The sequence below is a fragment of the Thunnus maccoyii genome, chromosome 20, assembly GCF_910596095.1.
Source record: "Thunnus maccoyii chromosome 20, fThuMac1.1, whole genome shotgun sequence".
Lineage (NCBI taxonomy): Eukaryota > Metazoa > Chordata > Actinopteri > Scombriformes > Scombridae > Thunnus > Thunnus maccoyii.
In genome coordinates this window covers 1,055,892-1,070,017 of record NC_056552.1, presented here as the reverse complement: position 1 = coordinate 1,070,017, position 14,126 = coordinate 1,055,892, and the positions used below count along the sequence as shown (strand labels likewise).

At 42.5% G+C, this 14,126-nt stretch overlaps 1 protein-coding gene across 6 annotated transcripts in view; it reads right to left on the bottom strand.

Annotated features, from left to right (window-relative positions):
- LOC121886783 (transcription elongation regulator 1-like protein) overlaps positions 1 to 14,126 on the bottom strand; it is a 44,423-nt gene that overhangs the window by 14,217 nt on the left and 16,080 nt on the right. The window lies entirely within an intron of this gene.

The window sequence follows — 14,126 nt, the reverse complement described above, 5'->3', positions numbered from 1 at the left end:
AATTTATTATTATTATTATTATTATTATTATTTGATACTATTCAGATCTGTAATATTTTCTTCTTTTCTAAATGGTTGGATTGTGTTTAAATGTGCACCACATCAGAAGTTCTATGAGCCAAAACCATCACTGTAGCTTTTTCAATGATGAAGCCAGTTAAGCCAAAATATTAACCATATCTTAATTAAACTAGAAATATAAAGGAGGTTATTTGCATACAATGAAAGTGGAGGAGTCATCCGTTTAATGCTGCCCTTCACCTCCCACAGCCACCAGTCAACACATCTACAGTAAGTAGAAGTAAAGGGGAGGTGTCACTGGTTCTGAGGAAACCGACTGGAAACATGTTGTTAGTAAGAACCGAAGCAACAGATGACTGCTGTTGTTTGTTTTCTTCATCCAATATTTAAACCCATTCCACATATTTTTCACGTCAGAAAACTGTCTCCTAGAAAGTACGTTCATATACAACTAAATTGTTTTCCCAATTATGTTGCACTATTAAATGTAACCTCTGGCTGGATGATCACAGGTAATGTTTTATTATATTTATATATCTCTCTGAAGTCGGGTGTACAAGATGCAGGACCCTGACATCAGAGACCTGAGTTCACAGCTTGGAAGTTGTGGAAGAAGTATTCAGATCCTTTACTTAACCCTCCTGTTGTCCTCGGGTCCTTTTTGACCCGGGAGGACAACAGGTGTCATTATGTGCTGTTAAAACAGTATCCTGACTAAACTTTTACATATAGCAGTCTGCCATAATCCATCAACATATTTTCCTCTGACCTCAACTATAGTTAAAATAATTCATCATTTCTTAGTCAGGATACTGTTTTTAGACCATTTCAATTTTTTTGATGACAGCACATAATGGCACCTGTTGTCCTCCTGGGTCAGAATTGACCCAAGGACAACAGGAGGGTTAAGTTAAAAAAGTACCACTACAGCAAAAATACTAAAAACATACTCTATTACAAGTAAAAGTCCTATATAAAAAATCCTACTACAAAGCCAAAAAGGTTGGAAACCACTGGTTTCATCTTTAACAATGTGTTGTATTTTAAAAACTTGTTATATTATCCAAATCTTCATCTGAAAAGTAACTAAAGCTGTCAAATAAATGTAGTGGAGTAGAAAGTACAATATTTCCCTCTGAAATGTAGAAAGTAGCATCACATGGAAATACTCAAGTAAAGTACAAGTACCTCAAAACTGTACTCCAGAACAGTACTTGTGTAAATGTACTTAGTTATTTTCCACCACTACATCAAGAGTCCTGTGTGTGTTCAAGTTAGTTAAAGATGCTGGTGTGACTAAAATGTTGAGCTTCAAGTCACTGTAGACCTTGTTCTGTATTAAACAGAGACCAGGATCTTTATCTGACTTTAACCAAGTGCTGCCAGAGTCTGAACACAACCACAAACACTTTCGTATCGCTGTAGTTTCTACCAGCAGAGATTTTACAGCAACATCAGATGTTGTCTCTGAACTTTTCAGTCATAAGCTAATTGTCAACATTTTGTCCAAATTCTCTGATTCCAGCTTCTCAAATGTTAATATTTTCTGGTTTCTTTAGTCTCTATGAAAGTAAACTGAATATTTTTGGGTTTTGGACAAAAAAAGACATTTTTTGACAGATTAAAGGATAATGAAATAATCATTACTGTGTGTTCAGACCAAATGTGAAGCAAATTTTTCATGTGGCGCAATTACATACAAAGTCAACATAAAGGCGCAAGCAGATAAAAGAAAATAAACAAAATCAAACCATACAATAAAACTATTAAACAACAAGAAAATACATTAAATTATGTAAATTGTAAATTATACAACATAAATAATACAATAAATAAAGTTTAAAAAACAATAAAGTAACATAAATTGGTCAATTTTCAATCAATATAAATTAAAGTTTAGTACAGTCAGGATCAAAGACATGGCTCTAATAAAAGACATGACTATCCAGGTGCATTATGGGAAATGTAGGACTCAGTGTTTTTGTACTAACAGTCAGGATATGTCCACACACACACACACACACACACACTCACACAGACCACCTGACAGGCGATGACTGACAGGTACGTCGTTACTGTGACAACCAGAAAGGATCTAGCCGGAGTCGACTAAATGGTATCATGGGAAAAGAAGAAGAAAGTACCTTTCATCTTCTCTCTCTCTTTTTCAGTCGGGATATAAAAGGATGGTTCATCTTCATCTGAATGGGAGATTAACTCTGAGTGTGTGTGTGTGTGTGTGTGTGTGTGTGTGTGTGTGTGTGAACATCAATGTGATTTTAGACAAAGCTGCTTCACACACACACACACACACACACACACACACACACACACACACACACACACACACACACATACTCAGCAGTAGGTAGCTTCCCTTCGTTTGAAGTGTCTCTATCTAATTTTCTGACTTGGTCTCTTCGTCCCTCCTCCTCCTCTAATCCCATTTATTTCTTTATTTTTTCACCTTTTCTTCATTACCTTTCAATCCTCACCCCTCCATCCATCCTCACCCCTCCCTCCATCCTCGCCCCTCCCTCCATCCTCACCTCTCCATCCATCCTCACCCCTCCATCCATCCTCACCCCTCCCTCCATCCTCACCCCTCCATCCATCCTTACCCCACCCTCCATCCTCACCCCACCCTCCATCCTCACCCCTCCATGCATCCTCACCCCTCCATCCATCCTCACCCCTTCCTCCATCCTCACCCCACCCTCCATCCTCACCCCTCCCTCCATCCTCACCCCTCCATCCATCCTCACCCCTCCATCCATCCTCACCCCTCCATCCATCCTCACCCCTCCCTCCATCCTCACATCCTCACCCCTCCCTCCATCCTCAACCCTCCATCCATCCTCACCCCTCCCTCCATCCTCACCCCTCCCTCCATCCTCACCCCTCCATCCATCCTCACATCCTCACCCCTCCATCCATCCTCACCCCTCCCTCCATCCTCACCCCTCCCTCCATCCTCAACCTTCCCTCCATCCTCTCCAAGTCCTGGTCTCCATTAAAGTCAAAGTCAAACCAAACATGGAACCTGACTGACCAATCACAGGCAAGAAAATTAGGTCTGCGGTTGCCATGGAAACACAGAGCCGTTACCATCAGCACCAACTATAGTCACCACGGTGATGTGACGCTGAAAACTGTTCCTAAATACTTAATATAAATACTTGCTAAATAACTAGTTGTCACAGGTGTGTGTATGAGTCAGACGGATGGAGGTTCCAAGTGCAGACATCGGAGACTGACAGATTAAGTGAGAAGGGCTTTTATGCTCAAAATCAAAAAACAGGCTTACAGGTAGTCAACAGGGAGGAAGTCCAAATCCGACGAACAGATCCAAAAGGAACAAAAAGTTATCAACGACAGGAACGGCAGGAACAGGTAACAGACAGGATACAAAACGGCAAGGATGCAAGTATACTATGAAGCAACTAAGATGACTGACGAGGAATGAATGACTGAGACAAGTATATGCACAGGGTGGCAACAGGTGAGCAGGTTGGTGTGGAAAACAGGAAGGAAAGTCTGGGGGCATCTGGTGGACAGGTGGAGAACTGCAAAGACTAGAGAAAAGAGTACTGGGCTGAAGACAGAGGCAGAAAGGGCAACTAAGACGCAAACAGGAATCGTGACTGTACCCCCTTTCGCGGGACAGCTCCCAGATGTCTCTCCAGGCTGGGTAGGAGGGGGGAAAAGAAAAAGGAGGGGTCAAACTGAGCCGGGTCCGGAGGCGGCATTCAGGGAGCAAAACCAAGACGATGGATGGCTTGAACAGTGGAAAAGAGCAGGGCGTGAGAGCTCAGGCAGACGACCTGAGGACAGAATGGGGCAGAGGAAGGACCCACGGGCAGACAGAACGAGGGCTGGAAATCATCACTGGAAGACAGGGCATATGGGTGGGGTCGCTCTGGAGGTCAACAGCGTAGGTGGGACTGCTCTGGAGGTTGTTAGAGATGCTCAGGGCCTAGACACTGAGGCTGAGGCATCTGTGAAGCCATTTAGAAGGGTAGCCAAGAGGCTGGAGGTCTGGCTGGGTGTCGGCCAATGACTGGAAGTCTAACTAGGTGTTGACTGATGGCTGGAGATCTGGTTAGGTGTTGGCCAACGGCTGGAGGTCTAGTTGGGTGTTGGCCATTGGCTGGAAGTCTGACTAGGTGTTGACTGATGGCTGGAGATCTGGTTAGGTGTTGGCCAACGGCTGGAGGTCTAATTGGGTGTTGGCCATTGGTTGGGGGTCTGGCTGGGTGTCGACAGTGGCGGCCGGTGTCTGGAGGTCTGACTGGATGTTGGCTGACAGTTGGAGGTCCGGTTGGGTGTTGGCCATCGGTTGGGGATCTGGCTGGGTGTCGGCAAGGGCACCAGGCAGTAGAAAAAGCTGATGGCTTCTGCAACTATAGAGACCCATAGAAAGGAGACTGCCGGAGGTCTTCAGGGGCAGGATGGTTAGCAGTCTGAAAGCTAGCAGACTAGGTAGCAGACTGGTGGTTAGTAGGCCAAGCACATGTGATTGCTGGACAGGCAGCAGGGGACATAGGGGATCCAGGCAGGGAGTATGGCAGATCAGGTGCAGGACATACAGACAGGGTACTAGCTGGAGCTGAAACAGGATCTCAAGTAGACACAATCTCTGCCAGATCAGTTGTTCCAGCAGACATGGCTTAGATGCAATAAGGCAGGGTGTCAGAAGAAGAAGAAGGCAGAGAGTCGCTCAACAGCACACAGAACTTCATTTACACACACACACACACACACACACACACACACACACACACACACACACACACACACACTAGCAGTCCAACAGACACCTGAGAGAAACTGCTGATAAAGCAATGAGAGGAAAATAAGAAGAGGAGGAGGAGGAGACAATGGAGGAGAACGGCGAGGAAGCAAGACAAGGAGAGAGGGGAGGAGGGGGAAGAGGAGGATGAGGGAGAGGAGGAAGAAGAGGAAGAGGAGATTAAGATTTCTATATTGTCATTTCTCAGTACTCACATACATTGAAACAGAACTAATCCTCTGCATTTGACCTAGCCTATACACACACACACACACACACTGGGAGCAGTGGGCAGCCGCAGTGCAGCGCTCGGGGACCAACTCCAGTTCTTTTTGCCAGTTCCAGTGTTCAGGGGCACTGACAGCAGTATTAACCCCAACATACAGTACATGTCTGTGATGGTGGAAGGAAACTGGAGCACCTGGCGGAAACCCATGCAAACACGTTGAGAACATGCAAATTCCACACAGAAAGGACCTGGGACGGCCGGGGCTCGAAGCTTCTTGCTGTGAGGCAACAGTGCTAACCACTGAGTACTACTGCAGTAAAAGTACATAAGTATTATGAGCTTGATGTAGTTAAAGTATTGCAGTAAAAGTAGTGGTTTGGTCCCTCTGACTGATATATTATTATATATGACATCATTAGATTATTAATAGTGAAGCATCAGTGTTAGAGCAGCATGTTACTGTTGTAGCTGCTGGAGGTGGAGCTAGTTTACACTACTTTATATACAGTTAGCTAGTTTAGTCCAGTGGTTCCCAACCTAGGGGTCGGGCCCCTCCAAAGGGTCAGCAGATAAATCTGAGGGGTGGTGAGATGATTAATGGGAGAGGAAAGAAGAAAAAACAAAGTTCTGATACACAAATCTGTTTTCAGTTTTTGGACTTTTTCTCTAATCTTTGATTTTTGCTGAAATATTGGATCATTTGAATATTTATTGAAATGAAAGCATGTGAGAAGTTTAGAGGGAAAAATCACTATTTGGTGGAGCTGTTAACAACTCATAGACATGTGAAATGTGACCCCGACTACACACTGCTTTTTGTAAGACGTCAAAAGACAAAAAGGTTGGAAACCACTGGTTTCATCTTTAACAATGTGTTGTATTTTAAAAGCTTGTTATATTATCCATTGTGTCAAATCTTCATCTGAAAAGTAACTAAAGCTGTCAAATAAATGTAGTGGAGTAGAAAGTACAATATTTCCCTCTGAAATGTAGAAAGTAGCATCACATGGAAATACTCAAGTAAAGTACAAGTACCTCTAAACTGTACTTGAGTAAATGTATTTAGTTACTTTCCACCACTGTTCATAATCATTGATCAATACCTGAGACTGGAAGAAGAGTCTTCATGATGAAACTCATCATGAAGCTTTAATATTTATTTGCTTCTCTCAGATGTAAACATGAACTTCATGATTTTCTTTCATGATTTAAACATTTAAAACTACAGCAGTTTTACCTTTTCTCTGATGATTTATTCATGTTTTTCTTTGATTTATTAATCAGCAGGAAAGATGAACATGAGGAGGAAAAGATGATTATCGTGTCAGCAGTCATGAAAATGCTTTTTTTTCTCCCTGTTTTTATTTTTATTTGTACACATACATGTTTGTAGCTGAACAGATAATGTGAAATGTAATGACGAAGCTTCTCAGTCTGTGGTCCACAGACAGATAACTGCAGCACATGAAGAGAGTTTAATATCAGGATATGAACGGTTACACTTTAGCATAACACTTTACACCGCACAAAACACACACACACACACACACACATCAGACCATAGTCACTTTTGGGGACATTACATAGACTTACATTAATTTCCTGGAGACTTAAGGTAACCTTAACCTCAACCACTGACCCAAAGATCAGCTTTTTCCCAACTGGGGACACAGCTTTGATCCCCAATTCACTGGTTCTAAGTCTGAAATTTGTCCCCACAAGCAGCCTAAGACAGACCACACACACACACACACACACGTGAGTGTGTTAATACCTCCTGTGGCAAATTACCTCAATTTCAGCCTTTTCAATCAATCACCCGGTTATCAATACCTACTGAGCTCAGCCCATTACACACTGGCTGTATGTCTCAATGAGTGAGTGTGTGTGTGTGTGTGTGTGTGCAGTATAAAGCAGAGCCCTGTGAAGATGAGCTATGAGCTGTCCTCCTGAAAATACCCAATTACACCCTGGAGAACTGTGTGTGTGTGCGTGCGCGTATGTTTGTGTGTGTGTGTGTGTGTGTGTGTGTGCGCATATGTGTGTCCTATGTTTAAACGCCCAATATGTAATTTCTGCCGCTAGTGGTCTCTCAATCAAAACATCAATAACAAAAGACGGAGTTTGATGATGTTGTGAAGTAGTGTGGGATCATGGGAGTTGTTGTCTTCATTGTTAAACAACCAGTTTCTCCTGGTTTGGATTCCCTCAGTGTTCATTGTTCAGGAGGTTTTTACCAGGAGCCGAATTATCTGCAGAGGTCTCCTCTCCAAGAGAAACGTACCCGGGGATGAAAGCCGGTAAAAACACTGAATAAAGCAGTTCCACGTTAAAAATTAGTGTTTCTGTGAGGCTGTTCGGAGGACACAGGATGTCCGGGAGGGGCTGTGAGCCGAGCTGCTGCTAACGTTTGCTTAGCTTGTTTCTCTGATAACTTCAAATCCAGACGTCCGATGACTAAAATCCTTCATCCGGTTAAAAGATATACTTAAAAAAAAACCAACATCTAAAAAAGTTTATTGTAAAAATGTGGCTTAAAAAATTTAAATTGTTGGAAACATTTGGAATAATGTAAATACACAACTGAAGAAAAAATATATCATAGGTCTAGTAGTCTTTAGACATTTTAATGCGGAATAGTTACAAATATTGTAGCTTTAAGTTGCTGTTGTCACAGTTGCAGTTTTTGTTTTTACTTTCTTCCTGAACGTGGTGGTGAACCTGACTGTAAACCTGAGTGTGAGTCTGGTGGTAAAGCTGTGAGCCTAGTTGTGAACCTGAGTGTTACCTACGTGTGTATATTTTTTGTGACTGTCTAAATACAAACACCACTGAGCACCAGTGAGATCCTGGTGGTTAAAGGGTTTCTGCACTAAGCCTTCATTCAGCCTTCATGAGTGACTTGACTGTAGCAACGACATCAGTGCCTGGATGCAGATGGATCCTCTAGGGTCTCGAGAGACTTAAATCTGCAAAGTCCAGGTCCATGGTCTAGAGGAGGGGGACAGAAACTGACACGTTTTTGTATCTAGATGATGTCATCACTGAGAGGCCAGTGATGAGAGACGACAGGGTTCAACCCTGATCAGTTCTCTTCTGCCGGCTGCACCTCCAACTCCCCACTGCTCTCTAGCGTCTTCACTGTTTTTACCGTCAGTAAAGACAGTAAAGACGGTAAAGACAGTAAGACACAGTGAATCAAATGAACAAGCAGTAATATAAAGTTAAATTGTAGCATTTACACTGGGTTACACACCTGCTTATTGACTAAGTTGAGCACCTAGTGGGTTAATCTAATAGCCTGCTAATTATCACATAAGCTTCTAAAAACTGCAGTATTGACAATTAGTATTACAACACAATGAAGACATAATGTCAGGTATTGTTTATGATAACTTACATTGTCACTGACACACACCGTTGTAACAAAGGATATTGATAACAAAGATTGAAGAACAGATCAGCCGACCGAGGAAAATGAACTGTCCACACAGTAAAGTCTATAACTGAATGAGTTGTGTGCATGCACACAAAGTCTCTGAGGCAGAATGGGAGCGGCGTGCTGTGATGTCGATTATTCTCCAGCAGGGAGTTTTATACAGACGCTATAAAGAGCCGCATGGTCAAGTGTAATGACTGTTCAGGCTGTTGGAGAACCACCAGCAGTTGGTGCAACACAGTCTGTGAAACTGCACTTCTTCACATTTGTTTCATTAACAGGTGTAAAGGCTGGTGGAGCATATTGATATGATAATGGATGGTTGGGGGCATCTTCATCCATTTATGGATAATTGTGGAAGTGGAAATGAGGCTCATGTGCCCAGTTCCACAATGAGTTTTTTAAAACAGAACCATGTGTACACACAGCGTTATATATCTGACAAAAAGAATGCATCTGCATATTTCTGGCTTTGTGTTTACACACAGTTTTAGTCATGAATCTACACAGAATTTTACGCCTTTGGCTCCTGGTGCTGGCAAACACAGCATCACAACATCTGTAACCCAACGAAGAAGTCAGCTGGCATTGTTAACGAAGCTGCAGCAGTACTGCAGATCGTCCACTGGACGGCTCGACACTGACAGCTGAAGGCTGATGTAGGGAGGCAGCTCAAGTTCCCAGACACCATGACAGAGAGCACAGTCAGGCCACACATGGTCCCGGTGTCTGAAACAGGAAGACAGGTGGACGACTGTCTTCTCTGAAGACCTGAGGGAGGCCTCAGAGAGACAGACAGCTGGTGGGAGAGTGTCGGAGGTGAAGACAAGAAGTCCTTCATCACTGATGTTGCAGAAACAGCATCAACACGGCTGTGGATCAACTACACTGCTGATCATACACATCATTAACCTGATCACTGATCAATAACACAGATAATGGACAGAGACTGTATGTGTGTGGGTGTGTGTGTTTGACCTTATCAGCTCCATTCAGAACTCATTACCTCATCAAACACCGATGAAACGATGAAACACACACACACACACTCACACTCACACAAACACACACACTCACATAGACACGTCTGGATCAGAGGAACAGGGGGGTTGTGGGAAGGAGATTAAACAATACCTCTGAGAAATGACCATACACACACACACACACACACACACACACACACACACACACACACACACACACACATACACATACACATACACACACACACACACACACACACACACACACACACAAACATACAGTTTCAGGACAATCAAACAGCAGAAACACACAGAGCTGTAATGAGCTATTTTACATTTTATAAAAGCTGATGAATCATTTATTATTCACACAGCATCAGAGCGCGCGCACACACACACACAAATATACACACACACACAGTTACTAAAGAGCATGGCGGGGTAAACTGTAGAACAGGATGTTATTTTTGGATTTTGTTCTAATCAGAGCGAACTGTTTTTTATTGACGAGCTCCAACAGGCAAAATAAGATCAAAATGACTTCAGAAATCTGCAAACAGACAAAAATCATCCCAAACTAATCACTTATCAATCCATTAGTCAGTGAGTCTACAAGTATGGACACTTGTAGACATCAGTTATTGTCAGTTTCTTCTTCTCTGGACCTTCAGCTCCCTGCTGTTGTTTTTCATCATGTTGCTGTTAGTCAGTTTGCTTTCAATAATGTCACGCTGAGCTGCAGATTCGTCTCGCTGCTGCAGGAAACCAAAGCAGATGCTGCTGCTGCTGCTGCAGATCCATAAGAGCATGAAATCAAGTGGAGCTGGCTTTTAATTGGCAAAGATTAAAAATAAACAACAGCACTGAAGAGCAGCTAAACAATAGAGGGACGAGGCCTGAGGTGGAGATGAAGTAAAATCTGTCAGCCACACGACAAGCTGCTGGAACAACACTGAGACCACATGACCAATCATTCAGCTTCAACAAAACTACACGAACAATCATTCAGCTTCAACAAAACTACACGAACAATCATTCAGCTTCAACAAAACTACACGACCAATCATTCAGCTTCAATAAAACTACACGACCCATCATTCAGCTTCAATAAAACTACACGACCAATCATTCAGCTTCAATAAAACTACACGACCAATCATTCAGCTTCAATAAAACTACATGACCAATCATTCAGCTTCAACAAAACTACACGACCAATCATTCAGCTTCAATAAAACTTAACGACCAATCATTCAGCGTCAATAAAACTACACGACCAATCATTCAGCTTCAATAAAACTACACGACCAATCATTCAGCTTCAACAAAACTACACGACCAATCATTCAGCGTCAATAAAACTACACGACCAATCATTCAGCTTCAATAAAACTACACGACCAATCATTCATCGTCAATAAAACTACACGACCAATCACTCAGCTTCAATAAAACTACACGACCAATCATTCAGCTTCAACAAAACTACACGACCCATCATTCAGCTTCAATAAAACTACACGACCAATCATTCAGCTTCAATAAAACTACACGACCAATCATTCAGCTTCAACAAAACTACACGACCAATCATTCAGCGTCAATAAAACTACACGACCAATCATTCAGCTTCAACAAAACTACACGACCAATCATTCAGCTTCAATAAAACTACACGACCAATCATTCAGCGTCAATAAAACTACACGACCAATCATTCAGCTTCAACAAAACTACACGACCCATCATTCAGCTTCAACAAAACTACATGACCAATCATTCAGCTTCAACAAAACTACACGACCAATCATTCAGCTTCAATAAAACTACATGAACCATCATTCAGCTTCAATAAAACTACACGAACAATCATTCAGCTTCAACAAAACTACATGACCAATCATTCAGCTTCAATAAAACTACACGACCAATCATTCAGCTTCAATAAAACTACACGACCAATCATTCAGCTTCAATAAAATTACACGTCCAATCATTCAGCTTCAATAAAACTACACGACCAATCATTCAGCTTCAACAAAACTACATGACCCATCATTCAGCTTCAATAAAACTACACAACCCATCATTCAGCTTCAATAAAACTACACGACCCATCATTCAGCTTCAATAAAACTACACGACCAATCATTCAGCTTCAATAAAACTACACGACCAATCATTCAGCTTCAACAAAACTTTGGTAAAAGCTTCATTGGCTGTCATGTAAGCAGGAAATGATCTTACAGTAATGACCCGCGATAGCAATCTATATTGAAGTATTTTAATTAGTTTATTGATTGATTTTGCTAGTCCACATATTCATAAACTAACGTTGTTTAGCATTTTGAGGGATCTCACAGACCTACACTTCACACCTGCTATTTGGTTCACGTCTGTGAAGCAGCACAAAATGAAAAAGGGCTGGATGAAGGTGATTATAGATTATTAAATACTCTCTCAGCCAATCACCTCACTGCTCTCAAAGCTCTGAAACAGCTTAGCCAATCACAGTGAAGCATGATAAAGACAGCTCAACAAACTGAAACCTTCTTTCCAGGAAATGTCTGAACAGTTTAGAGACATGAACACACATCACCACAAATCTGCAGCCAAAGACAGATGGAGTTTTTTCATCAGTTAGTTACTATAATAAAGATGGAAATAAAAAAGAAATATATATGCATATTAGGGCTGTCGAAGTTAATGCTTTAACATGATAACACATTAACGCAATCCCACTTTTAAGAAAAACAAGTGCTGTTAACGCAGGTTCTGTTTGACCCTATGAATCACTCTTAGTTCAAGCTGCAAACTGAATGTGTGCCAGTCTTATTTTTTTCCTATCTGCACGCCGCTAAGACCCGCCCTACTCAACTTCTGACTGGCTAGTACTCGTTGCCTTCGTTGGTGAGGTTTAGGCATGAGGAGTGAGATGGTTGGGTTTGGGTAAAAATATCAGGGTCAGAGCCAATCAGAGGCAGAGTAGGTTCAGGTCTTTGCAGAATGCAGGTGTGAAAAAAAACCCCAAAAGAAAATATAATCTGATTCACTCTAGCCTTCGAGTGAATCAGATTGTATTAGAAGTCGCTCTATACACTTTGAATCGCTGAATGATGGAGAAAGGCCCCTTGGACGGGAATTTCCATTTCAAAACTTTGCCAAACGGCTCGCTTAACAAAACTAAGGCTGTATGTAGTTACTGTCAGACTGAATTCAGTTATCACCGGACTCCATCCAGCCTGTGATATCACATGCAAGTCAAGCACACATCTAACACCATCAGAGTTAGCCCTGGTAAGAAACAACAGACCATGCTCGACGTTTGGTGGAAAACAATTGCTAAATGGATTGCTCCAGCATCCAACGACTCAACTTATGAGTTGCCCTCAAGAGCCACAGTCGTCACTAGGATACACGAGCTGTATGAAACAGAGAGCAAAACTAGCTAAGGAGTTGGAGCTCACAGTGACTGTCATGCTTACTGGTGACTACTGGACATCACTGGGGAATCATAGCTACCTCGAGGTTACAGCCCATCATATCAATGAACAGTAAATACTGCATTCACATGCTTTGACTGTCATGAAAACAGAGGAGAGACATCATGCTGAGGCGTGCACCAAACATTCAGCACAGATAGGGCACGAAACATAATTGTAAATTATAAACACTTGCCATGCACTGTGCACAACATTCAACATTCTGTCAGTGTTTCTGCAGAATAGAGCATTTTGATGGTGCACTTTCCAAATGCCAAAAGGTGATGGGGCACTGCGAGTCGCACATGGGCTGAGGACTGAGTCACTCATACAAGATGTGCCGACTAGATGGAACTCCGCTCTAAAGATGGTGAAGCGTGTTCAAAGAAACCAACAACCACTAAGAGATGCACTAGCCTTACAGAAAACCAACGTCGCCATGCCAACAAAGGCTAAGCTGGAGAAACTGCAGAAGCTGGCAACGTTGCTGGAGCCCTGCAGGTAACCCTCTCGCTCTCCCTCTCTCTCTCGCTGGCTGCTAACACAGGTGAAGCACATTACTTTCAGAGGCCTCAACACTGATAGGCTACACAGTACTTATGTATGCCAATATAGATTAACTTGTGCCACTGCTTTTAGCTGAGATAAAGGCCACTTAAAGTTAAGTATGACTGCCTCCTCAGCACATGACCCTTGGTTTAAAGGACCTCAAGTGCCTGCAGAGAGCTGAGAGATCTGAGGTGTGGGCATTGATCACTGGCATTCTTAAGGAAGAGATGCTTGCACAGCAACCAGTGCAAACAGTAATGACTCCACAGAAGAAAGCAGCTCTCTTAGTTGCGTCAGATTCTGTATCTGATGAGGAGGAGGAGGAGTAGAAGGACTGTAATGAGAAATGTCTGGAGTGCTTCAAAGCAGAACCTGTCATCAGCACGGAGGATTGTCTCCTACAGTGGTGGTCCAAACATGCTGGGGCACACAACAAGCTAGCCTGCCTTGCTCACAAGTACTTGGCAACACCTGTCACATCAGTGCCTTATGAGAGGTTGTTTTCCCCCTCTGGGCATATTGTGCAGAGGAAGAGAGCTGCCTTGTCACCTGGAAATGTGACCAGACTTGTGTGTCTAAGCAACTGGTTTGGTTCAAAATAACAAAATAGAAAGTGTAAAATTGTGTATAA